The sequence below is a fragment of the Phalacrocorax aristotelis genome, chromosome 2 (genome assembly GCF_949628215.1).
Source record: "Phalacrocorax aristotelis chromosome 2, bGulAri2.1, whole genome shotgun sequence".
Lineage (NCBI taxonomy): Eukaryota > Metazoa > Chordata > Aves > Suliformes > Phalacrocoracidae > Phalacrocorax > Phalacrocorax aristotelis.
Genome location: NC_134277.1, coordinates 136,236,475 through 136,264,312, shown reverse-complemented (window position 1 = coordinate 136,264,312; position 27,838 = coordinate 136,236,475). Strand labels below are relative to the sequence as shown.

The 27,838-nt window shown below is 43.0% G+C and overlaps 1 long non-coding RNA gene across 1 annotated transcript; it reads left to right on the top strand.

Moving 5' to 3' along the window:
* The first annotated feature begins 2,439 nt into the window (after positions 1-2,439).
* On the top strand, positions 2,440-14,611 carry LOC142053517 (uncharacterized). Its single transcript, XR_012659244.1, has 6 exons — positions 2,440-2,506; positions 6,523-7,894; positions 10,566-10,669; positions 11,368-11,428; positions 13,715-13,826; positions 14,532-14,611. It is a non-coding gene; the product is annotated as an uncharacterized LOC142053517 (long non-coding RNA).
* The last annotated feature ends 13,227 nt before the right edge of the window (positions 14,612-27,838 follow it).

Sequence of the window (27,838 nt, the reverse complement as noted above, 5' to 3'; positions counted from 1 at the left end):
CAGCTCTGCTACGCAGGCAAAGCAAGACTGCAGTTCTGCTAAGTGACGTTTAACTACCTGGCTCCTGAGACCATCCCACCTCCCTCATGTCGCTCACTATACATGTTCCAGTTCCTGCAAAGCTGCAACAGGAGCCAGCTGGATAACATCCCCCTCCAGTGCCCAGCTATGACCCATCCCCAGAGCACCATCCACCTCATGCAGAGGAAGAGAGGCATCCTGTGGAAAAAAGACACATGATCATGCCACTGAAACCTGTAATATGATGAATATATGCAGGAGAAGGATAAATTTGAGTCCTGCAGCATAAATTTGCAGGTTGTATTAAAAGCAAAGAGAGGTTACTCATCCCATCATCTGAATTCATGTATGTTACTGCATGATCATCAGCAGGCTTGATGAACACTGTTACTCCACAACATGCCCTTCTCCCATTTGAGCTGGAGGATTAACCTCTATCAGAAGTAATTTGCCATGTTTTATTCAGATGAGCAGTGCAGGGGCTTGATGGTTTCTCACTGTTACTTGTTGACAGCAGAGGAATAGTAAGCCATGGGTGCAACTCCACGGTTCCAGCCCAGCTTGTGTAGCAGGAGGGAACATCCCATTCCCCTCAACTCTGCAGCAGTGACCAATCCCTCCACCACTCTGCTTCCTCGCCCTGGTTTGGGGCAGGATTAGCAGAGGGCAGCGCAAGGGGTGAGGAGTGACTGAGCAAGGCAGAGGGTCGCGCAGCAGCACTCTGGCCGCAGCCGGCCCTTGGGCCACCTGGGCTGCGCGGTCAGTCGGCACCCTGAGGGGCGATGGGCCCCCCCCCCCACCATTCGAGGGGAATGGCAGCTGATGAAGTGTAGCCTTGCTGCCTTTGCTCTTCCCAGGCAAACCTTAAATTCCTCCCCTTCAACCCACTGTATTTTTTTCTCCTTGCCTTGCTCAGGAACCCTGGTTTACCCTCTGGCTTCACTCTCTGCCTCCCCACCCCACACCACCTCCCTCCGCGCAGGCTGCACACTCCGTACTCTGGTCCCTCCAGCCGCTGGAGGAGGAGAATGGCAGCACCATCTGCCTACCCGAGATCCCGCCCGACCTCTCCCGACCACCACAGCCGCCCCTTCCAGCCCCCGCTATTCCACAGCCTCCTCCCGCCCTGTCAGCTCCCGCCCGCCTTCCCGGGCCGCCACCCTCTCTTCAGCGCTGCTTCCCGTCAGCGCCTTTTCTGCCCCCCCGTCCCAAGTACAATTCCTCCCCTTTCAGCCAGGAAAAATGTCCCCACCAGCTCGGCCCGCTGCCGCTTTCCTAGGTTGTTAAATAAATATAACAAGTGGTGTGCTGACTAAATTTGGACTGTGACTTTTTTTTCCCCTAAAACAGCACTGCGTCGCGAAGGAAACCCCATGACGCTGCGTTTTGGGCTCCGAGCCCCTCAGCGGGACGAGGCGAGGGGGCGGCGGGAAGCCGCCGCCCCGCTGAGGGAGATCGTGTTTCCATGGCGGCAGCGGCCGTTAAGTTGGCGCGGTGTCCTCCTTCCCGCTGCTGGGCGGGAGAGGGCGGGAATGACGGCGGGCCGGGCCGAAGCGGCCCGGCCCTGTCAACTCCCCGGAGGCCTCTCCAGGGAGCCAGGAGGGAAATCTTGAGGGAATCGGAGAGGCGATACGGGCAAATCTGTTTCGCGCCCCACAGGATCTTCTGTTACCCCACACACAAGCTCTGGGGATGGCCTGTGAGAGGGACGCAGCCCTGAGGGCTACCTCCATGCCTCAGTTTCCAAGCCAATGGTTTTCCCCATCCCTGGGTAGGCTAGCAATGATGGCTTTTTTCCAAGGGGAGGCTGATTTTCCCCAGGAGATTTCCATGTCCCTGTGGAAAACATGCAGGTGGCTTCCAGGACCTGCTGCAGAGTCAGGTGCTAGAACTGGAACGTATCGGCCGACACACAGCCACAAGCTGTGTCAGGGAGAGGGCCTGTGTCTGAGCCACTTCTGGGTGTGCAGGTTTCCAGAACTACTCTTTTCCAAGTGCAGACCAATACTCTAAACCATTCAAGTTTTTACTAAAATAAGTGTATTTCATGGAAAACTCAGTGATGAGTGTCTCTTTGAAGGTCCCACTGCTGAGCAGCGGGGGGATGATGTAGTCAAATTGGTCTGACGCAAAAAGCGTTCAAGGATACCTCTGGTTTTTGTACATAAGCAACATTTCAGTCAGATGAGAGTAAGACCAGAAACTCTAGCAGCACTGTTAACTCTGCTCATTTTGCTCTCAATTTTGGTACTGAAATCCTCCATGAAAACAGAGAACAAAATGTTCTTACAAACACCAGGGTTGTTGAAATTATGTATGACGTCATTTAACTTTGAAAAATCAAGACCATTAAATATAGGCATCAACAGTGTATTGCTAGCATGTGCGTAACTGCATACATTATGTAATTTCTTGTTTCAGGGAATTTAAAGAAATCAACTGCTTCCAAAATTATTCAATCCTCCAACCTGGCACCCAGTTTCAAGTGAGTAGCTCAGAAGAGTAACACATCCCACACGTTCCCTGCAAACTTTGTTTAAAAATCAACTTCAGGAATCCGGGGATGGGTAACGCTCTTGCCACAGCCGAACTATATACACATATTGCCTTGTGCTGGAGCCCACTTGGCTATGTAATTGTACGAACTTGTTTGATATTTTGCTTATTATGTTGCTGCTAAGAACTCTCACCCAAATTAAATAGTTTCAGAAAGTTGCTTTCCAAGCACATGTGAAGATTAGAAGCCCCTTAAGGTTTCATTTATGGGCTATTAACTATATTATTATTATTATTTATGTAATACCCTTCTGTGCTAAGTACTTGTGACTCCATGTGCTTAAGGAGCTTACTGGATGGATTCCAAAGCAAGGATGTTGCAAAGCAGGAGAGGGAAGAAAAAGCCTGCTGCTTCTTAGAGGAAGGCAGCATGTTATACAGGGCTTGTGGAAGCCGTTGTTGAATTTAAGCATATAGAAGGTGGAAAGCTTAAGGAGAAGGGCTGGTAGGTGGGTTTCGGGTGTGTGCAAAGTCAGGTCAGTGGGAATGAGAGCTAAATTCATGATGGGGATTTAGAAGGTGACAGCAGTTCCTTTGAGGCATCTTAGCTTTTAACTGCTCTGATACCTAAATAGCATTCACAGGTTTGAAACAAGAGACCTGCTCCCTCCTGAAATGCCTAGCATCAGCAAACTGAAGAGGCATCTTTCTGAAACAGCTGTAGGAAATGCTAAGGAGAGAGCCACAAGTTAACCCCAAGGGACTTAGGCTCAGATTCTTAGAGGTAATTAGGTACCTTTAAATACAAGTTAGACATCTAAATCTTTGAGGCTCAGGATCTTACTTAACTCTCTGGAGTGGAGGAAGTCTCCCTAACTGATTCACATCCATGAACCCTTTCCTGGATTTGGATCCTGTTTTGTCTTTCAGAAGCTGAACAGGGCATAGTTTTTATTATCATGACAATTGGGCTGGTGTGGTGGGGACTCTAATAGTCTCCAGGAAACAAGGGATAGAAGTGTGGGTTGGATAGGAAATGTTATAACTGTTGGTCTCTTGTGGGGGAAAAAAAGCAACCCTTGCTTTTGGTCAGCACTGAGGTTTTTCTAATATAAGAATATTGGTAAGTAAGGAGAGAAAGGCCTAATTTATCATGCAGTCAAGCAGAATCTCGCATGCCCTTTATTTGGATGGACAGCACTCATTTCATAGCTATATTCCTGTATTCTGGGAATATAGGAAACTTGCTTTTATTCATCTCAGGCATAAAGAGTCTTGAAATTGCAGTCAGAATAATTTACACTACATGCAGGAATCCTATAGTATTTGAAACTAATTCCTTAAAATATTTGTATGCGTTCTTTGTTTTGGGCCTCCGGCACATATTGCATTCCACACATGAGTCTGGAGAGGTTCAAAAGGATTCATAGCGCACAGTTCCTGAGAGTTACATTATTAGAAATGTAGTCATATATTTGCTTCTGTAGAATGTTCAGCTTTTAATAAATGACCTTCTTTCTTTGTTTCTCTCTGTCTCTGTCTCTTCTGTCCCTGCTGCCTACTGTGATAAAGCTACAGTTTTTTTCTTTAGGAATCTTGACATTCATTGTTTAGACACTATTTGGGGTATAATACCCAATATTTATGAACCCTTTCCTGCTATGATATTATGAGGTAAATCAAGAAAAGCTGAATTTAAAAGCATCAAAGCTCATTTTTGTACAGGGTGAGAAATTCAGAGTAATAGATGTGTTTCTATGATTTAAGATCCAGTGGAAGTAGTTTTCTTTCAAGTTTCCTGACGCATTTACAGCCCAAATGTTACAGTTTTGCAACATTAGATGGCATCCCAGCTAGAAATAAAATGTAAAAATGTTTGTTTCCTTTCAGTCTCTGATGGAGTGAGATTCTGGAAAATTGATTTAATTTTTGGTATTTCCATTTTTAATAACTTGGAATGGAGCAAACAGAACAAGCCACCTCCTAAATAATGATGTGTTGAACTAATTCACTCCCTCTTCCACAAAAAAAAGTTGTCAAGAGGGAGTCTGAAGCACACTCCTCTCTCTTGCTGACCTTCCTGTGGGACATCTCCTCCCAAAGGACTGAGGAGGCCCTTTGCAGCTCTTTGCCTAGTCTGCACAGAGCTGTACAGCTCTCATCTTCCTGCCCCTTCTCCTGAATTCTCTCTGTCTGAAAAGCCTTTGCACCCTTCCACACCGGGCTAGGCTAGAGCTGTGTATTTGTACGCGCGTTATGCACAAGGGAATGGCATAAAGGCCATGACAGTTACTAAGGATCACAACGAGGCCAGGTTATTGCAGCGGAAGAATCACGAAGGACCGCAACCATAGTAGGAGAATCGTTATATCTTGAGGACAGTGATAAATACTCCCACACAGTAGTTGCTGTACAGGGAGCATTTGCTGTGGACTTATGTGCTGCAGGGCTGCTGGGATGAACAAAAGGAATTCAAGGGGTGCTAAAACAGACTCAGTTCTTGATGTGTGCAGATTCCCTAGAATCTAAGCAGAAAAAGAGCTGCCAAGGGACATTAAGTCACTTCTGCGTCCCTTCCCCCATCTGTGCCTTTGAGAGGTGATGCAGCTCAGCACTGGTGTCTCATTATACAAGTTAGCAGATGTGGTATAAATCTAAAGGGTTTTCATAGCAGGAAGTGGTAGGTGGAGACATCCTAAGGGCTGGAGCAAGGCTAAGACACAGCTTGCCAGGGAAACTCGGGTGGGTGGGTGGGAGGAGGAGGAGGCAAGTACATGCCTGGCAAGAGAGAGCCTTCCCAGGGCTGAACATAGCTGAGAGAGAGAGTGAGAGAGCGAGCGTAACTGAGCAGCTGTGCCTGGGGTGGGTTTTGTCCAGCACGCAATTTAAGGCCGGATGTAGAACGGACTCGCTCCATTGTGTCGTAGAGGAGTGAAACAGGAGATGTGTGAATCTCTTCTCCTACGCCTCCCCACCTTTCCCCTCTCTCCAAGTAGAAGAGGAAACTTTATGAAATGAGGGCATTATTTCCTTAAAGCTAAAACAACCTCTTCACTCCTCCCAGTATTCCTTTTATTGATTGTGCAGTTGTTACCAGAGAAAATGTCTGAGGAACTCCAGTCTCTGCTGGAGCAGAAAAACGTTGGTCTGAGGTGGAAAGTGAGCATCAGATGGATACACATGGAAATTCCAGCTGCGTTGCCCTCTTTATAGGGCCTAACCCTGTATGTGTTCTTGAAGCCAGCTCTGGGGGCGCGTCACTAGGAGGCCTGCTGGCACCTTCCAGGGAACGAGCTGGCTGGAGCAGCTAGCAGCCACTGCTGCCCACAAGGGTATCGGGAAGCTATTTAGGGTGTAGGCTGCTCAGAGGCCATGCTCCCACTAAATCTGATTGCTTACCAGCTTCTCAGAGGGGGAAAAAATCACTAATAATTAGGTCCTGATTTTACTGGGAGATCTTGCAACACTAATTGAGAGGTCTGCCTGTGGGCTAAAACAGCTCTTAGAAAGTTGCAAGTAAGAACTTGATACAAAGCACTAGTATAGGAGAAAAATCAGAATTCCAGACAGAAACTGTAGACTTGCATGTAAATGACATTGTCAGTTCTGTCCAGGAGCTCACAAGCTAGTGTTGCAAGTAACGCAGAGGTAGAGGTGCCTTTGCTGGGACTGGGAGGCAAGGGCAGGTCAGCTGCTGGCTCAAAGGCGTTTTTAAAATCCATTCGAGTGTAGCAATCTTTGACCTTGATTATAAGCAGTTCCTGAAGCCTGTTACTCAGCAGTTCCTGAAGCCTGTTACTCAGCAAAAGGGCAACACAGCAAAAGCAGATTAGACAGTTGTTAAGGCTTTTTTTTTTCCTTTCCTAAACGAGTTATACACATCTGGGTTTGGTCCCTTCGTTCTGGGAGCAGTAACAAATATTTGTCATATGAACATATTCTCTACAGACTTCAGAAAGATACTTTGTATTTTAAAAAAAAATGCTTTTCATTTTGCCTCTGCAGACAGGCTCTCCCAAATCAATTGGAGCAGAGAGTATAAAGCAGCTAGAGAAACACGTCTGCCTACTGGAACTTGAGACATCATTTCTATATCCTTTTGAAAAACAAAACTGAAAGCATAGGAACTTCAAAGTGCTGAAGTGAATGTGTTCATCTAGGAAAGTATATGGAAGTCTTTTTAGGGGAAAAATGATCCATTTGATTTACAGTAGGAAAAGAGGATTATTTCCTTTGTTTAAGACTTGATGGAGAATTCCTTATTTGGAAACTGCATGCAGTTCCCCGTATTTGGGAGAATCTGTTTGCTGTTTCCTAAGGGTGTGTTCCTAACTGTGAGAACAGCCTAGATTTTAAAGGCAGAGGACTTTCTTTCCACTAGGAATGCAGTCTACCAAACTGCTTCAGCTGCTTTTCTGTCCAACTGAACATTTGTCTTTCATTTGGATATTGAATTTAGTTATCTGTTTGGAGAATACAGACTGAACGACCATCTTGTTGTTATGTCCTCTTTGGACCCTAAACATAAAACAGGCAGATAGTAGTTTTAGCTATTTATCTGCAACAACAGGTGGTTTGATTAGGAAAATAAAGGACACAGTAATAGAGGAGAAGTTATGCAGCTGGAATAAATTACATGTCTCTATTAAAAAGTCTGTATTTACCATGGCTCCAAGAGTGTTTTGCATTCATTCACAAAAGCGACAGCATAGGATTTTGTAGAATGAGGTTTTTATGCATGGCAGCAAACTAGAAAATGTCAAAGTGACTAGGAAAATTCCTTAGGATTTATGCTTTGAGTTAATGCTTAATCAGACTTTGCAAAAGCCAACCAATCTGATAGAGTGGCGAGATAGGAGTCAAGTCAGACACAAAATCCCCATTATAACGTCGGTAATAACATTATAGCACTGTAACTAGTAGCTTTCTTTTCAAAGTGGGCTGTAAAATGTGCTCTGGGTTGAAATACAGTGTTTGTAATTAGATTTTCCTGCAAAACTTGTTTCTGGAGGGCTAATATTCCCAGCTGCTCTGGACCAAAAAAAAAAAAAAAAAAAAAGAAATTCAGAGATGCAGAAAACACATCAGAACTCCATGCAGAAGGGAAAAAAATGAGTTTGCATTTTGCATGCTCTTATTAACCTGTAGGGACTTCCGACTTCTCAGTTTCTGTAGTATCAGAGTACAGCTGCATCTCACCGCTCACCAAAAGGTTGTTGGGGTCACATATGAAACAACTATTTGACTTTGCCTGAATTGCATTGAATATTGGCATGTTTTTGTTTTGAGCTTTATATAGGGATCTACGCGCCCTAGAACCACGTGGTGGAACCTAGGCAGATGCTGTCGTTTGCCAGAGCAGAGGGAAGCCAGGCAGGTAAGCGGACTAGTGCAGGATTTCTCTTGCTAGTACAGCAGTCATGGTCAGATGTCCTTTTCAGATCTAAAGAGCTTATGGTTCAGAAGAGGAGAAGTTGCAGGTCTTTGTCCTGTTCTGGTACCATTTTGCCTGCAAAAGGGAAACTGTAGGCTTTGCTTCTACATTCTACATGTGGTCAGTAGCAGCATCTAAGACAGACACAGTAGGGAGGCTGCGCGTGGGTTGCAGGTTCTGCATCCGGGCAAGTTTCTCCTAGCAAAATAAAGAGCCATTCCTGAAACAGTTGGGGGCCATGCTGTACCGTCAGTCCTCCCGAGGACTGAAGGGGAAGTTACTCATCTACAGTGGAGGAGTAGGAAGGAAAGGATGATAAACAAAAGAAAAAAAGTCCCATGCTTTTTTTTTGTCTTTACTTCTAAACTTTCTCCTGATGGAAATCATGCAGCAGCTGGGGATTTCAAAGGGAGGAGAGACTTAAAACCATTATTGTAGGTGACCTTAGCTCTTGCTTCCATCCTTTTCCGTGGAGTATTGCAACTTCTCTTTTTCCCCTGTATGCACATCAGATCAAGAATAACGAAGAGTGTCTGTAACTGCTCCAGAGAAATGTGAGAAATAAGCTATAGCCTTGCGTTACCTGGAGCCCTGTGCTACAGGCCCACCCCGTCATTTGGCAGCCAGGCAGAGCAGAGCTGCACTCGCCCATGCTAGGGGCACAGTTTTGCCATTATAACTCTGTAGTTAAAGTATAAATATGTTTCCTAGATTCCTCCTTACGATAGCATGAGAATCTCTGAAACTTTGCAGTATCTAACTGATACTTAAGTAGTCTGCTGCTTACACTAGGCAAGTCTCTTCATTACTAGTTCTAATAGTTCACGCTTTCTCCCAGATTCGGCCCTTTAAATCACTTTTGGTTTTGTTGGGTTGTAATGACAGCTGTTATTTTCCTTCTGAAGAAATTGCATACATTACTTCAGTGCAAAAGTCTCACAATGTAAATCGGTCTCATAGTTTTTATGAGTTTGTAGTTTTGGCAGTATTGGTGATTTTCAACGAGATCAGAGACTCTCAAGTCTTTAATATACAACTGTTAATTAGATTCTGCTGCAATTAAATCTAAATAAAGATTTGCTGTCTAAGCTATTTAGCTGTCTTAAGACTGTTCAGCCATCAAATAAACCTGCTTTGTTGTTATACCCAACCAGCCCATATTACAAAGATTCAAGAAAGCCCCTAAGACCATTGTTTCAGCTCTACCTTCCACAATTCATCCAGTTCTGATCAAATCAACGTGAGCCTGAGCAGGCAGTACTTCTCATGAAACAAGGGCTGAATATTCATTTTCCAACTTTAACAGCACTTCAGACAGGAGTAATTTTTTAAACAGTTGTAATCCAAAGTGAGAAATGTGAGATGACGATTAAGGCTGGCTGAACTGTAAGAACAAACATGCTGTCATAATGCTCCTCAAGCACTCCACAAATAGCCTCCATTCAGTTATTTTCAGAGAGCATATTTCTGTGTGTGCTCAGTTAGGTCTACTCATTTGGTTGAAGTTAGTGGTGTTAAATATCTGTCGATTTGGGCCAGTGATTCTGACATCTGCTTAACAGTTTCCTCAGTGTTCGTATGATCCTCGTCTTTACCCTAACATACCACCTTGAGGTGGGAATGTTACAAGTCAGCGCTAACCCAAGGAACAAATGTAAAGAAGTAATATGACATTGCCTGATAAGTTTTGGCAAAGCTGGCTTTAGCAGTTGCTGTGAGTATGAAAGCATTTAGAAGATGAGTGCATTTGCTTGTTACCAGCTGTCATTGTTTTATCCTTAGTCTTGCACCTTGGGTGTTTCTTTCCCCATAAAACCATAAATTCTGTGGTTGGAGTCAAGATTATGCAGGAATTCCACCTTTTATTTTCTTTGCCATTGATAATTCTACTGGTTGCAAATAAAAGAAGAAATTGCATTCCATAAAACATTGGAATTTAAAAAGAAAAAGCAATGCTTAAGGTTTTCATACCTTCTGGTTTAGAGAGGCCTGACTTGCTGTGACTGCTCAGTGCTGCACGTAGTAACACAGGCACTACAATGGCAGAGAAGCCACAGAAGGAAGTTACTAGTAAATTTTATAACAGTTTGCAATGTTTATATTTCTCTATACACATTTTTCATAGTAGCTGTCACTGATTCTTAGATTAAAATGAAGTGGTTGGATAAACACACTCGCAGGATTTCAGTAGAAGGTTTGTTTGGCTTTTCAAGTCACTTCTCTGAGAAGCACTCACCTGTGACAGATTATTGTGACTACTAATTTATGTCTCAGCCTGTTTTACATTAGCTTGCCCTTTCCTGACTCCAATAATGATTTGTTTGTCTAGTTTCTGGCAGATGTGCCAAGCTTGAGGATTAAAAAAAAATTAAGAACTTCTCCCCCATGCCCTCCCAGTCAGGTGCCCCCACACTGTGATTTTTTATTTTGGGCAACATTGTTGGGTTCTTTTATTTGCTTTCTGGTTTCTGAGCTAGGGGATGGACCTGACTCACATTTTCCAAGCACTATGCAAGCTGTAGGGCTTCTTTCATTTTTTCTTTAGAAAAGTTCTGTTCTATTGCAAGCCCTCAATTCCTGCAACTCAAATATTGAGAAGAAAAATCTATTACAGAATGAGCTGCAACAAAACCCACGAAGTTGGCACCTCCCTGTTGTGCATTACTTAAACAAGACGGAGAGTTCAGAAGCAGTATGTGGTGGATGGTTTGTTGCAAGGTGAGAACAGTAGGTATCTGTGTTAATTGTTCTATCAAAATATTATGTTCTAGCCAGAAGTAAGAAAACTGCAGTTAGTACATGAGTCCATGTGCTCTACCACCAAGCCAACAGTTCCTGAACAGTGATTTATAATGAGAGCAGGCCAAAAAGGCTACCGGCATCCAACCAAAACCCACCACTCATGCAGAACGAGGCTTGCGGAAGATGAAGGTAGTTTTCTAATTCTAAATACTTGCAGCTCCCACTTGTACTAAATCTCTGAAGTGTGACTCCACAGCTCACTGATATGTGGCCTTTTCCCCCTTGAGATGTTCGTTCTCTGGTGGCTGCCCTCTGCTATGCTGCACCCTCCTCCCTAACCAGTTTGACAAGGCAGTACAATCACCTCCAGTCCCTCCAGCCTGACTGGCCTCATTTATTCAGGAACTGTTTCTGTTACTGCTCTTACAGTTCTGGCTACACATCCTGTACAAATTCTGTACAGAATTTGAAAGTAAAAACTTTCATCCAAGTGTACACAGTGAATTTCCACTCCCTCAGATGAAATAGCCTAGTAGGATTCTTTCCCTCGCTTTTCCGGAGGTACAAATGGGAAAAAATACATTGCAATCTATCGCATTCAGGAAAATTGCTGGAATGGATAGAGATTTTCCCTCAGCCTGATCCCAGTTACGTTTATTTTCTATTTTACATAGGATCTCATGTGCTCACAGCAGTTTTGGTGCCTAGAGTGCTCTGCTACGGTCCGAAATAGAGGTTTGTATCTCCCAACTCCATTTTGTGATTCTGACAACATTGTGTATTGGCGTGATTTTTATTTGGTGTCAGACACTAAGAGCCTAAAAAACAAGGTGGGAACTCAAAACCAAGTGAAAGGAGTTAAGCCTACATTATGTTTGTCACCAGCACAACTGAGGCAGAAAAAGATTACAGAAAGCTGTGTGCCATGCAGCTCTTAGACTACGGCTCCACTAGGCCTGTTTTAAGGCACACAATATAGATGAAACTTTTGGAGGCACAGAACCCAAAGCATTAAACCACTTCAAATCCATTAGAAGAGAAAGTTTGGGGATGTAATTGTCATTGCTAAATCAGTTATTGTTTTCCATTTGCTCCATTGATCTAGTGCCATATGATTTCAGGTATTGTTTGTTGTCCTCCAGTCTAAAGCCACATTAAAAAAAAAAAAACATATGGACTGGTCTGTGCTTAACATGGTTATGCTGTAGAGCCATGGCATTTGGCACACAAACCCACATGCTTCTTGTCATTTAAAGCAGGACTGTCATTCCCCGTGCATGAGAAAAGTAAATTGTGTCTGTGACAGCATGCACAGAAACATAAAAACCAGAAGTAAACCATTGAGTGCTGAGCACAAAAATACTTGTAACTAGCCTGGATTTGGCCAACCTTCTTGAGCCTCCCAGCCACAATACTAAAATCTTGATACAAGTCAATAGCCACAAGCAACGTACCGTACTGTACTTTGCAATCAGGACAGAGAATGTGCCAGAAATGGCTCATGGGGAGGAACGACCGTGCTCAGGAGTGGCGTAAATTCACTGCAGGAGGGGCCAGGCTGGCGGTGTCGTTGGGTCTCAGTGCAGTTCTGCAGCGGCTAAAACCAGCGTGGCAGATTCACGCTTTCCTGCGCGGTGTTACGCAGCCGCGATGCTGCACAGGCCTGAGCTACAGCATGGGTCAGCCCGTATGCTCGGGGACTGTTTCAACTACCTCTGGGTTGAGTGGATTAAAACCGATAAAACATGTTACCAAAGATGTTTTCCTCCATTAGTGTTCTTCTTTTTTAGGATAAAGCTCTGGCTTCTTATTTGACCGTACCTTTCCTAAAGAACATGAACTAGGGCATGTTAACCCCAAGCAGACAGGCAGAGTTGTTTCATTGAAGAAGAGCTGCCAGTTTTAACATCATGTGTCATATTTGTGAGGATTTTGAGACAGAGTATTTAGAAAATCCATGGATATTTACATATCCTCCTGGAAAATATTAGTTAGTTGAATTGTTTAGAGGTTAAAAAAAATACTTTTAGCACATTGCCATGCTGGAGTACTGAAAATATTTAACACATCTGAATAAATAGTGAAAGTAGAAGATTTTGCAGGTGAGTGAAAAATGAGAAGATAAATTATTACTATTTAAAATATAGCAACACAGTGCATTAAGTAACTTAAATAGCTGTAAGGCTGAGAGGCTTGGGTTTGTCCAGCCTGGAGAAGAGAAGACTGAGGGGGCATCTCATCAATACCTGTAAATATCTAAAGGGTGGGTGTCAGGACAATGTGACTAAGCTCTTTTCAATAGTGCCCAATGACAGGCCAAGGAGCAATGGGCTCAAGTTGGAACACAAGAAGTTCCACCTGAATATGAGGAGAAACTTCTTTCCTGTGAGGGTGCCAGAGCAGTGGCACAGGCTGCCCAGGGAGGCTGTGGAGTCTCCTTCCCTGGAGACATTCAAAACCCGCCCGGATGCATTCCTGTGCCCCCTGCCTTGGGTGTGCCTGGTCAAGCAAGGGGGGTTGGACAAGATGATCTCCAGAGGTCCCTTCCAACCCCCACCATTCTATGAGTCTGTGAAATGTGATAAGGACTAGATGCAAAAATAATAGGGTTTTCATTTCTTTAGAAACAGATGCAATAAATCTAGATCTCTGTGATAATACAAGGGGGAAATAAAAAAAAGCTGATGCATGCAAAGTTGTCTCCTGCCTTTTAGTGTCTCCTTTCTGGTGCTAAAAGGATTTACCTATGCAGACACATACACACAGTCACGCACAGTGACGTTTATGGTGACTGTATGTTTAAGAAGTTACCATCTTGTAAGCTGAGTCATGATACCCATGCCTGCCTCTAAGCTGTTGCAATAAAGTGGAGTGAGACTAAAGCATCACTGAATGTACCGTAGCATCCCCTGATGAATCCTCTTAAAACTCCTGTGATATTTGTGAATCGGTTGCATTAACCTCTGCCCGGGGGTTGAACTGAGCAAGTCTCACTGCAATGCATTTTTGCCTACTGCACAGGTAATGGCAGCAGTGAATACTGGCAGCAACGCCTTCTACACATGCGTGCTCACCAAAGAAGCCAGAATATGGACTGGGGTCTGTGGGTGCTCTCCAGTTTTAGTTGGTACAGGTAGGCCTGCTGATGCTGCCAAGCACTCCTTTCTTTGACAATGAAGCATAGGCTCCAGTAGAGAATTAAGGCAGCAGCAAACTGCTTCTCTAGGATCTTAAGAGGGTGCAGGAGAAGAGGTTGCTTTACCCTAGTGTCTGCAAAAGTTACTGGCAGCCTCTCCCCAGAACAAGCAGAGCAGAATGAGCGATGTATTCCTGTCTGAGCTGCTCCTGTTCCCAGCACTTTACATGAGCTTAACCTATCGAGAAGGGTGAGTCGATGCTACTCGGGAGGAGGTAGCTGCAGCATAGCCGTGACTCTTGCAGCTTGATGTTCTCCCTGTTCATTTGGGCAATAGGAGCTCTCTGCTGGCATTAGCTATGCCCACCACCACCTTGGTGTCATTCAAGAGAACTCACCTGCTATCTCAAAGCCCCTTAGCGTAGGCTGGGCAGTTTGTGTCAGAGCTAGGGTTAGAGCTGGGCGGCTCCTGACTACTAGCCTCATCTCGCTTACGCCCAGCCTGGGTCTGTTGTGCCAAACTGCATTGTGGCTGTAGGAAGCTAAAAAGATAACATCATTTCACTGCAACACACGTGAGGACTTCAATCTCTAAAGGCACTTTTTAATCCCTTGGTGTAAGTGTTTGGTATTTTCTCTGCAGAATGTATTGCTAGTACTAATGTCAATGTACATTATAAACCTCAAGTTTTTCCCTTCCAGCAGTTATAGCACATCTACTCTACAGTTGGAAAACGGAAGCGGATAAGCCAGCAATTCTAGTTCTGGCTACCTAAAAGCTGAAATGTCAAGATGTAAGCATTCAAGCTAATTTCTGACTTCTCTTGCTTATAATGCCACTGCTTTCTAAATCTGTTTGCATCTCATTTTGAAGGAATTCTCTTTTATAAAACTGAAGCCTTTAATCATTCTCCAAAAGCAAATTTTTAGCTCATCAGCAGAATACATATTGGCCTTTGAGATGGGGACAAGATCACTAGCAGACAATAGCGATGCACACAAGCGGCAGGCTATTTTAAACTCACTGTTGCATTGTCTAATTTAGAAAATAAATTATAAAATTGAAACTGAAGCTCTGGTGGAGTTTGTGGTGAAACTAATACGACCAGCCCTTTTTAAAAAATTAAACATAGGAAGCTCCAATAAATACATGTACTTTTATGTGCATGGTTAACATGAGCCCTAGGAAAACCGAGACCTTCATCCAGATTTGGAGACAGCCACAACCCTTTGTCACCATTGATACATCTTTATAACATCACCACGATCAGGAAGAGAATTTCAGATACCAATATTTCAGTTTATATTGCTTTTTATGGTACTGTAGCTAAAACTTTTAAAAGTGCACTAGTAAATTTCAAGCTTTGCTCCAATAATTAAAGCATTGTGAAATGCTGAGGGAGAGCCCTTGCTTTACTTTTACAAGCACTTGGCAGGTCATAAATAAAGCGTGAGAAAAACAAAGGAAGTAAAATTGTGCCAGCCCCCGAAGCACCGTAAGGTTCATTTAATTTCAGAAGGATTTTCCCAGTGAAGGGAAATTGCTTGTATAAAGCAAGATGCAAAGCAATTGATACTGCCAGCATTCTGTTTGCCTGCGTAGCTTATGCATTTTGTTTTAGTGTGCTGTATCACAATTCTTTTACAACGTTAGTAGCTGCGTACTGGATAAGTTCACATTAGGTTAGTAATGAGCATGTCCTTAGAAATTCTACAATTTTTGCCGTTGTGGGGAGTCAAATGCGTTATGATGAAGGATGTATTGGATAGCTAAGCACTTCTAATAAAAAAATAGAAAGAGATGTTGCATAAGATACCTTGAGTTTGAAGTTGGGTTAACCCACATTTTTGTGAAAGGGACTTACTGTTGCAGTATGAACTGTTCAGCAACAGTGTTCCCCCGCAAAAAACCCCCAACTCAAAACTGAGGAACTTTCCATATCAGCCAATTCAGCCATTTCTGCATCTGTGATACATCTATTGGTTTTATTCCATTTTAGTTTTACATAAAATCCTCCATTTAATTTATTCAACTGTAGGAGGATACACCCAACGCAAAAGATGTTTGTAGTAGCCTATGGTCTGTTGTCTATACCTTGCAGAACCTGGTTCTGCAAAAATATCAGTCAAATTAAACTAAAAGTAGTGTGGAAAGAACCCTCCATCACTAGTCCATGAAAAAAATGCAAAGGAAAAATTAGGGAATTAGCTTGCATAAAGGCCCTGGATCCTCTGGACAAATAATTGGAATTCAGATGTACAGAACCAATTTTGTTTTCTTACTGTGAATCTGCTGGTGTGCCTTCATCCATCGTCAGCACCTCCACGTCTGTCAAGAGACAGCTGTGTAGAATGCACAGTGCCTCCTTGGATCTACAAGATCCAGTAGAAGGACCATATGATAGTTCAGGGCTCGATACCTACTAACATCTGTTCTCCCTGTGAAGTCCCAGGATTTGTTATCTGGCAATGGGTCAGAAATTAAACTCAGGAAGAAATCCAAATCCCAGTAACCAAGAGTTTTAGATCTCAGTCTAGAGATCCTGCAGGCATAAACAAACCTGACATTTTTGCACAATCTTGGCTAAGTCAGTGGGTCTGCCTTCTGGTGGGCCTTGAATGCCTTCCTGCCTTTAAAAGACGGAAGCCGTAGTAACAACTTCAACTCAAAAAGGAACGAGGACCAAAAAATATATATAATTTTTACAGTTGTAATTCGGTGTTCTAGGATTGCGCTGCTACATAGCACACTTTCTAGAAGAAACGCATGAGACTCTGCATGCGTAAGCTGCTTTATTTTATGAGCAGGTAGGACAGACTTGACAAGAAATTAATGGTTAAATGTAATTTTACAGTTACACATATTTGTATGGTTTCCTGAAAGTTAAAGTTTGTACAGACTTGCTTTAATTACCTAATTATAAAACAATTCATAATGCCAACCAGCTATCAGTTGACGTTATCTGTGTATGTCAGCACCGGTTTGTTTTGCTAAGCTTTTCCCTAACTCATGACTCCCTTTAATTATTATACTCAATGAATCTATCAAAGGTGACTAATACATCTTCTCCCACAACAGATATTCTGATATATTCTGCACACTATGATGTTAACAAACTAATCATAAGCAGCAGCCACTTCTAAAGGAATTCCGATCTAAAGAATTGGATACCAGTCTGAAGATTTCCTTGGCAGACGTAGCACTGCCTGACTTTCTGTGGCACTGTTTGCCACGGCTGACTCATACACACATAGAAGTTGCTACACCACATTGTTTCGTGAAATGAAGAATAAAGGATAGGTACGTCTTACTCTTTGACCCACGTAACTGGCAAAAACCTGGGGTCCTCTGGATTGCTGAAGACAACTGTCAGTTAGCTTTTCCATGCATCTCTGCATCCTTAACAAATCCTGTTTCCCTCAAGAGAGAACCGGAGGGAGCACCACTGACATACCATCATTTACCTTTTCCAGGCCTTTCTCAAGGTTGCACACCTGATCTTGCTACGGATCTTCACTAGGGCTCTCTTCTAGCTCTCAGCTCCTCTGCTGTGTTGCCTCACCAACTTTCAGAAAGCAATTGATGCATCAGGTGAAGCTCTTATCCAACAATGACAGCTACAGCTCAACACACCTATATCCAGGTGTCTCCCTGTCTCAGCGGAGTCTATAGAGTGATTCTGTTTGTCCTAAGAGAGACTCTTACTAGCTTGTCTGCTAAATGGCTTTTTAGTCTGCTTCTGAGCAGAGCTTCCAACGCAGCCAGTGCAGTGAGTAGCTCTCCACTGACCCTAATGGACGGGTACCTCAGATGTAGATGCCCACACTGGTTTCTTGGCACCACATCAAACTCCATCCTACAGAACCAGTTCAGTACTTCAATCATTCAAAGCATCCATACAGGACTAGCAGATACCGTGGAGGATCTGTAAGTCACCCACATGCCTCCTGACCAGCAGCTGAAGACCAAGTGAGTCCAGCAGAGAGCTACCAGGATGATCAGGGAACTGAAGCATCTCTCTCATGAAGAAAGGCTGAAAGACCTGGGTTTGTCCAGCCTGGAGAAGAGAAGACTGAGGGGGCATCTCATCAATACCTGTAAATATCTAAAGGGTGGGTGTCAGGACAATGTGACTAAGCTCTTTTCAATAGTGCCCAATGACAGGCCAAGGGGCAATGGGGTCAAGTTGGAACACAGGAAGTTCCACCTGAATATGAGGAAAAATGTCTTTCCTGTGAGGGTGCCAGAGCAGTGGCACAGGCTGCCCAGGGAGGTTGTGGAGTCTCCTTCCCTGGAGACATTCAAAACCTGCCTGGATGCATTCCTGTGCCCCCTGCCTTGGGTGTGCCTGGTCAAGCAAGGGGGTTGGACAAGATGATCTCCAGAGGTCCCTTCCAACCGCTACCATTCTGTGAGATACCCGAAAACATCTGAAATTGGGCAGCTGAACTGAGCCCTGGCGCCCTTCATGTGAAAGGGGTTTCTTTTATAATTACTAAAAGAAGCATAAGCACCTCATAGGTTAAGTTCATCTTGTTGTAAAACAGATGTGTGAAACGGATGAGGTGAACATCGACAATCAAGGGGAGATGCAATCCGGTGCTGACATAAAACTTCCACGTGCCTTTATTTGGGTGGGAAAGCATGTCTGTGTTGGTGAATGTTTTGTATTGTAAGCTTCATATCCATCATCATAAATTAAGACTAGCAGCTACGTTCACCAACTCTAACGAAACTTGCCTATTTCAGTCTTCCTAAGTTCTTTTTCCTTTAATTAAAAACATTGCCTGCATGCTTTCTCTTTGTTCGTTTTACTGAAGTTTATTATTTGTTAAGAAGCCTGGCCCCCTTCCGGAAGGAAGCTCTGGTGCCTCTCCTGACAGCACAACTCAAAGTAACACTCCGAATTTTTATTCTTCATTTCCATCTTAGTGACAGCAGTCAGAAATAAATAACGTCCAGCTAAAACTTGGAAAGAATGACAACCATGATAAGGTTTTAGGGAGAGAAAAATCAAATTATGTGAAGATGTCTGCCAAGTCTGTCAAGGATTTAAACATCATTCTGCAGACAGCACTTACCTGGGGCTGTCACAAAGGCATTTTATTTATCAGAGGATCAGGTTTTTTATTAATACGAATGTGCACATTAAGTAAGACAATTAAGTAGAGAGAGGTGAAAGTATTTGAAAACAGCCAAGCACAAGACAAAAGTTCAAAATCATGCTGGGCACTGTAAGAGTAAGGCCTGCTGCTGTACTGGCTCCGACTGAAGATGCGGCTCTTCCCTAGTGTCACGCTCCCCCACAGCGACTGACCAAAGGCAGCTGCGTAGTTACGAGCGTAAGAGCAACACGGGATATGCCATGCTTCCCCGAAAGCCATAGCGGCTCAGCGACTGGGGAGTACGAGACAGCACCGAATAGAGGACCACGATAGTGTGATTCAACAACATAGGTAGCTTTAAAAGCAACACTGGCATTTGGTGGAAAAGTAGACTAAAGATAAATAGACTTTTTTTGTCATTTCACCAAGGTCATTTATAAAAAAAGGTGAAGGACAAAGAATTGGGTCTTGCTGCTACTTCATTTCGACACGTATAGCTGGATCCATGCAGATTCCTGCAAATTAAATCTACTGCACCTACTTCACTTCTTGACAAGGATCTAAAACAAATGGGTTCTGAGGTGATGCTTGAAAGGGAGTAGAGTGGGATTTCAGGAAGATATTTATATCTGGAAAAGAACTAATTGTTCAATTAAAATTAATTCTAAAATTGTCTTAAAAAGAAGGCTCTCTAACATTCTTCGACACATTCTAATCTAACTGCAGTCACTGTGTTTTTCTTCCCCTCCCTCTCATTTTCCAAAGTGCTGTTCAATACAGCAATTTAATAAAAATTAAATTTGAGAATTCTTTGTGTCAATCTAAAAAACGCAGATTAAAATCTATGCAACAGCTATCTGGATGACTGATTGTTTTACACAAATGCAAATGACAGGAAAGCTGTTATTAATAGAGGATGTCACACGGCTGAAGGTGGTTGATATTTCCATTCAAGGCATTTCATAAAGAAAGAAAATACCAGCAAGAACTACACAAAACCAGTGACTATCAAAAAAACCCCCAAAGAACACAGCAACCATCTTTTCAAAAATGAAGCAATATAATCTTTTTACCATTATTCCGAAATTAACTTTCATGGATGTTTATGAGTTGGAAATAGGATGCTCCATCTGAGGTCTACCAGCCAGCCTACTTAGAAAGCCTTTGGAGAGCAAAGGCTTTCGCTGCATCCTTTAACAGATTCCTATAATTATCTTTTCGACTAGTGTGGGGGTTTTTTTTGTATCGTACTAAAGCCTTTGCAGAGTCTTAAGACTGTCAAGCAATCCCCAAAACTCTGGATGACTTGAGGTAGTAAATATTTCAACAGGAGCTTAGCACTAAATTTTTTTCAAACTGGCCCATATCTTTGCATACTCAGGGATCAGTATCACTTCATCAGGCCCCCACATATTTACATAAATAAAGGCTTGGATTTTTGAAGACACTTAAGACAAAACCTATACTCCAGTGCTTTGAAGTATCAGGGCCTGTAAACTGAAGTCAGACTTCAGGAAACCTTTGATTAAGCTTTTTCAAATCAAAGAACTAGCATTTTAAGGAGCTGAAATGAATTAAATACTGGCTTTGGACTGTTTGCTTTGGATTTGCCAATTGTCAAGAGGAACTGATAAGAGCAGTAAATCTGTGTAAGATCGTACATGACCAGGCAAACTAAAAGTGGCATATAACGAAGGGGTGAGCGGCCAAGTCATATCTAATTAATATAATTTGGATGGAGTTGCTGCAAAATCTTGTGGAAATATTAAAAAAAAACCCACTTGGGTTTAAGTGTTTGTCGTGGTTCAGCCTCAGCTGGCAACTGAACACCATGCAGCTGCTCGCTCACTCCCCCCCCCCCCGTGGGATGGGGAAGAGAATCGGACGAGCAAAAGAACTTGTGGGTTGAGATAAGCACAGTTTAATGATTACAATAAAATGATAATGATAAATGATTATGATAATAATGACAATAATGTTAATATAATAAGAAGGGAAAAGGAAGGGAAAGGGAAAACAGGAAAAAACCACGGAAACACAAACGATACAACCGCTCACCACCCGCCGACCGACGCTGCCCGTCCCCGAGCCGCGATTGCTCCTACCTCCCCTGGCCAGCCCCTCCCAGGTAACACACTGGGCATGACATTACATGATATGGAATATCCCTTTGGTCAGTTTGAATCCGCTCTCTTAGCTGTGCCCCCTCCCCTCCCGGCTTCTTGTGCACCCAGCAGAGCATGGGAGGCTAGACATGCCCGTGACTAGTATAAGCGCTACCCAGCAGCAGCCTAAACATCTGTGTGTTATCTCAACAGGTTTTTTTTTCCATGCTAAGTTCAAAGCACAGCACTATACCAGCTAGAGTGAAGAAAATTAACTCTATCCCAGCTAAAACCATGACAGTGTTACAATTCCATTATAAAGGGAAACAGCTCAAGATCAAGATGGTGGTTTTCAGAACACCCATCTGTATGCGCTGCTCCTGGCTATCGCTGCTTTGCAGTGACAGACACCTCTCACTGGTTTACATGGCAATCACAGATCAAGTTCTACAGGCTCAAAAAGATGACAGAAGCTAATGCTTTTCCACGCAGGCCGAAACCCACCCGCCCTCTAAACCCGCGTAGCTAAACTAAGCTACTCACCCTTTCTCCTCCCACGCAAACTCACCCCCTTGGCCTGGCAAAAGGTACCAGCTGCCTCCTACGGCTGTAGGTATTCTGCCCTCAGTAAGGGAGGTATGAGTGCTACCTGCTTTGCGGCATCACAATCCAATCCATGGGATCTGTGGGAGGTGCCTAATTTGTTGCCACACGTTTAAAATACGTTTATAAAACATGGTTGATTAAGTTTCCCGCTTTGTACGATCAAAGTTTGATTAGTGGTTTTTGTGAACACTGGAATAATTAAAAGGCTGGTTTCCAAGCTAACCCTTGTACCAAGCACACACACTTTAATTGGGCGCAAGAAAAAATCAAGTATAGCTTAGTTTCTCACATTACCACTTATCTGTATTTTCTACTCACAATATGCTTCATCAAAATTAATGAATGCCTGTCAAAATGTAACTGTTACAAATGTGGTGAAGATTTAATCAGACTGAAGCTAAACAATGTTACGGTGAGCACTTAATGCGCTAGAAAGACGGGCAGTAGAAGCTGAACAAGTCTTGCAGTATATAAATGCACTCCCTTGTGTTAGGTGACCATTTATCAAAACACCTTAAGTAGCTTGTTATCCTTTCTAGGACACAACCTCACAACTCCCAGAATAGGAAGGAAAATGGCTTGGCTTGAGAATTGTATCCCTTCCCTTGGAAAAAGTACTATAAGCCAATGGTTACTTGGCTTTCCTTCAATAGATTTAAAAAAAAATAAATAAAAATGGGATTCTAGGCAGATTCAATCAAATGTAGGGGCCTAAAAAGCCACTGGGTTTGGTCAGCTTTAGCTCTGTGCCTTTGATTTATCTTGCAGTTGGTCTGTGACAAACAGCAGAGCAGGCACTCAAGTCACGCCAGGCAGCTTCTTGTGCGTGCACGACTTACCTGGACGCTGCTGGCAGGAGGAAAAAGCCAAAAGTGCGTGCTCTGCCAAAATTACGACAGCCGGGCATAAGGAAGTATCGTGATTTGATCCCATGTACAGTCAGCGCAATTTCAAGAAGTATTTAACATACAGCAATGGAGAACGACTAAGTAAGTATTTCCGTGGTAGTTCTAGCCGTTGCCTAAAGAGCCTTCTTCAGCAAGATGCTCAGCGAACAGAGCATTCATAAGCAGCTGCAACGTTATACCCGATGCTTTTCAGAGGACTATCAGGAGTCCCTACAAGAGCAGAAGCATCACAACACCCCATGAATAGGGGCGCACCTGGAAAGCTCTCGGACAGCACTTGTCAGTTTCTCCCCGCTCCACCATGTTAGAAAAAGGTCACGATAATCACACCCATAACCTAGAACTAATCCTGCTGTCAGCACTGTCGCTTTCCCCCCACCTTAGTTACTGTCACTGCTTCCAGTAAAGGCACTACGCTGCACCAGAGGAACAGTTCTAAAAAGGAATTTAAAGATTTTTTAATTTAAAGAATTTTTGTTTCCACTTCATCAAAAACAAAAAAAAAGGCAACCGCAGGATACTGAAGGAACACAAGGAAATAAATGAGAACACGCAAGATCAGAGGTACTGCTTCATCAGCAGGAAGAGGAATACTCCTCCAGCTCCCAGGCTGTGCAACATCACGCTGCTAAAGGCCTTGGGTAGGGAAAACTGCCAGTGATTATCATGGTTTGCAAATAACTTTTTTCAGTAATTACTTTGGAATTTAAGAAATTCTGTCTCTCCTTGTTTCAGTCTTTGGTACAGTTGATGCAAGCAAAAGCAGCACAGCTCTAGGGTAACATTGATTTGGGGCCATTTTGGCCACATCTTTTAAGTTCTGTGACCCCATAAAAGCAGATCTGTAACCAGTTGTCCAGACTATACACATTTCAAGGAAGTTTTCCTTTGAATTAATTCTAATTTGGTCCCACGGACAGCGAGGCATTCGTGGTTGAAGCACATCAGGAACGCTCCCAAAGTACGTCTTTGAGTTTAGTTTCATCCAAAAGGAATTCTGTGAAGTGTTCGGAGAGCTCCGCAATATAAACTAAAGCTGGGTAAGTGGAGATGATGAAGAGTTCTGCTTCAGAAGTGGCCTTCTGATCCAAACTCACTCAGTGACTGGGATGCATTTACTTCACTTCTGACCACTGTACTGGAAAGCAGCGCCTCTTCTTTATCCAAACGTAGGCTTACAAGATGAAGTGTCTACACCTTGACTTAACAGGAGATACAGGATAGTTCAAGTCTTCTGGTCTCGTCAGCCCAGAAACAGCACATAGCAATGCGAGGATGAGCGTTGTGTGAACTTCTAACAGGAGCTGGGTGGAGGATCTTCGTTGCTTCTGGCAGCGCCAGTCTCAGGGGGTCACTTTTTTTCCCCAGTGACAGAAGACAACTGGAAAACTAGATCACCTTTGCTTCACCATCCCTTTGGGTCTGGGTGTTATTAACAAGGAGATAGGGCCCGAGATATTAAAGAACAGTAGCAAAAACGCCCAATGCTAGGGTTATTTTGGTTGTTGCAGTTTTGTGTTGGTTTTTTTTTTTAAATAAAAAAAATAATGAATTGCACTTCCCTGTTGCCACAAGGTGAAAAAAATTGGACCAACATGTGAACATTTTATAGCTTGATGAGAGTGTGATTCATACAGTGTTTCAGAACAATACATCATTCAGGTTTTTATATAAATATATATAAAAACCTAATTATATATATAACAAGGAAGATGAAAAACCTCAGAAAACAGCTCGAAGAAAAAGAACTTTCTGATGATGAAAAAGTTCTATGCAACAAAATGACAAAAGATCATAGACACCTAACCGAAGAAACTGGTCTTTTACAGTCTCGAGTACTGCAAGCCAGAAGGGAACTCAGAGTCCTTTTTTAAACCAAGGTCACTGAGCCGGGGGAGGGTCTGAAAAAAATGGTTTGAATTGCTTTGCCTGGAAAACAAGAAAAATTGATCACAAGTATGTGAGAAACTGGGCATGGATGAATTTTCAGGAAGTAATTTTTATTATTCTAAAAATAGATGTCTGAGTACAGTAATTTCTAAACAAGCTCGACCTGAGTAAAAGCAGACTTGTCCTTTGCAGAGCATCCGTGCTGATTCCCTCATTATTTCTTCTAAATCATGATCTGACAAGGCTGATTTGTACTTAGATTTAACAAGAGTAGTAAGCAAACTGATCAAGCTTAAGAGTAAAGTAGCTTATTAGCACTGGCAGCTTAGCCAGCAAACATCATAAAAAGGATTAAATCAGAAACTGGATCCCCACCCCTTGCTTTTTAGCTGATAACAGCAGAAGATACAGGACACCGATGAATCAGTCGCATCAGACACCAACTCTGCTAGAACTGACAAGCAGCAGCAGCAGCACAGACTTGACAAACTCTGTCAGTGTCGAGCCTGTCCTCCCTATCAGCCACGTAACGTGGGATCTCTATTAAAAGGTAAGAGGGAGCTCAGTATCAAACTTGAACAGCTGAACATAACACCACTTCTCATGAGAGTTTTAGATATCTGAAGTCTCAGCAACTGGCACACTCTTCCCTAACACTGTTTAAAAAAGTCTGCAAATTAAACAACAGCAAGCTCAAAAGCATAAGCCTCTCCCTGGAGAGAATGCGGGATGCCTGATGTACTTGCATTTTGTCCCTCAGAGATAAGGAGAAAACCACGCACTACAGAGGGCGAGCATTGCTTCTTGGCAGAGAGCAAACGAGGAAGACACGGCCAGGCTTTCGGCAAAGCTCTTCGTGTCACAAGGCTGGCTGGCAGAGCTTTGTGCCTTAGCAGCTCGAGCTTCGGCGATACCTTAATTTCTCCCGCTTCACGTGCCCAAAACATCTGCTGCACTTCTGTAACACAACTGCCTTCTGTGCCATGTTTTATTCATAATTAGTTGTGCCTGAAGGCCCACACTTCAGCACGGAACCACCAGAGATCACTCCGAGGCAAAGCTGACATTACATTAATATTAAATGCATTAATAAGATATTGCTTTGGCCATCCTGACCATGGAGAGGTGAAATGTTCAGGATTTATTTTAGCACCTGAAAAAACAATGAGCAGTTTTGTGGGTTTGTTTTGTTTTAAAAAAAAGAAGTTGAGTGTAAAAGAAATACCAACTTACAAACTATGTGCTTACCAAATAAGCTCAATATGGTATTAGGAGTTTGATGTTTGATTTGGTACGGGAAAAACAGCTGAGAGAGGTGGAGAACAGCTGCATTTCAAAGTGAAGTTCTGAGCTAGCCTCCCTACAGGAACAAAGGGAGCTCACCCAGGAACAAAGGGAGCTCACATCACTTATCTGAAGTAACAACCGAAAGATGAAAGACAAAGCCCTTGTTGCATGTGAAAACGTATTGCATATTTTATCTTTTATATATCAATTGTATTAAATCCTGACTACACACAGGGTGTCAAACAGTGGATTCTCAAATGTTCACGGGAAGCAGCTTTAAAAAACTAGGACGTTAAGCTGGGAATTTAAGTCAGTTTAAAAACAAAATCTGACCTTCACACAGCAACAACAGGTTGCAGCCTTAATGCTACAACGTACTAACAAAGCTTTTATATACTGTTAAAAGGGATGCGGTGAAAGCTCAGACTTGAAATATCTAAGCGCCCTAGCACAAAAGTTCAAATTCCAGCAGGGCTGACTCAGTCCTTCCGCCTTCCAAAGTACATAAATCTAAATCCATGCAGTTGTACTCTGAAAGGAATTCTTAAAAGCAGGGGTCCTCCTCCCTGCTGTGCCGAAGCTGAGGGTTCCCTCTCCTACCAGATTTTCTGTTGTTTCCTGCCATTCTTCATTAAGAGAGCTGACTGGCAGGCTCTGCGTCAGGCATCAGGTGGCTACTTGTTGATATCAAACATGCTGCTTTGAGAGCCTGATGTCAGGTTATCAGAATACAAATGACTTGCAGTAATTTACAGTTTGTGTAATGTAGTTCAAAATACTGGTTACATAAAAAACCCCAAACTACATTTTAAGGTACTTCACCTAAAATGTTTTAGAAAAGTGGCATCAAATCCCAAAGTAAAAGCTATTGTTTGCTTTATTAGAGTATTCTAGCATGCTAGCAATCTTCAGGATACACTGCTTTTGCGGGCAATTTACAGTCAGAGTTGTCTGGTCGATGTCCATGATGCATTCACCTTAAATATTTACCTTCAGTAGGTGTGGGGAAAAGCCCATCACCTTCATTAACATCAGTAAAAGCAAAGCAGCATCACAAAACAACCCCAAACAACCCACCCCCCCAGCCCAGCAGAAGATACTTCTGTTAAATAATTTCATTATTCTTTCCCCATTGTTTAATTCTTCATTATTATGATCGCAAAACACACTTGATTTTTCCCAGTGCAACTATCAGCTCACATTGGGCAGATCCAGGTCTCCCTAACTCCGCCGGGGTTCTTCTTACAGAGCTCCTTCCCAGAGTTCCTATGTCTCCAGCAAGGAAGGAAGTCCTGGGATCTAGAGGGACAGTCACTTCAGAGCCAGCTAACAGAAGTAGAAAAAAAGATAATTACAAGCTCAATTGAAGCATTCCAGCCTGTGAAAAGAGTATCTGGTGCAAGATAAACAGGTAGAAGTGTTTCTTAGAGAACAGTTGTTTTGAGATTTTAGCCTGTGATGATAAAGAAATGAGTCATCATCCATCACAATGAAGATAATCTAAAGTTAAATCATTTGATGTGGTAACTTCAAACCACATTCAGTTTTAGATTCTTTTCTAAACCTACATCAAAGTGGAGGAACTTCCAATAATTCTCATTAAACACCACAGATTTACACAGGTACTCCAGTACTTAGACCCTCAAATAGCATTTTTCTCAGTACTTCAGGAGAGCTTTATGAAGTATCTCAGCAAAAAGGAAAAAAGAGACAACGATGTAACTGGGGAAAGACATCCGTGGGGGAAAACAACCTCCCCGCGACCACCCAGCAGGCCACGGCACAAATGGACATCAAACAGGCTTTCAAAAAGCCCTGTCAAACGCTGCCATCAGACGACACCACTTCGGCAGCTACCCTTATTAAAGCAGCGCAAACAGTAACAACTGCAGTTAAGACCTGGGCAGCACTATAGTGAGATCATATTTTTAACTTAAATGGTCTATAAGCACCAAAATTACCGTATCAGTTCAGGCTGACTAGCGGTCTCTTTATACTGCTCCTCAGGTTTCAAAACTAAAATGCTTCAGAGGAAGGTGCAAGAAATTCAAAGGGAAAAGTCTGCTTTTAGTATAAATATGTATAAATTATTCTTTTTTCTTTTCAA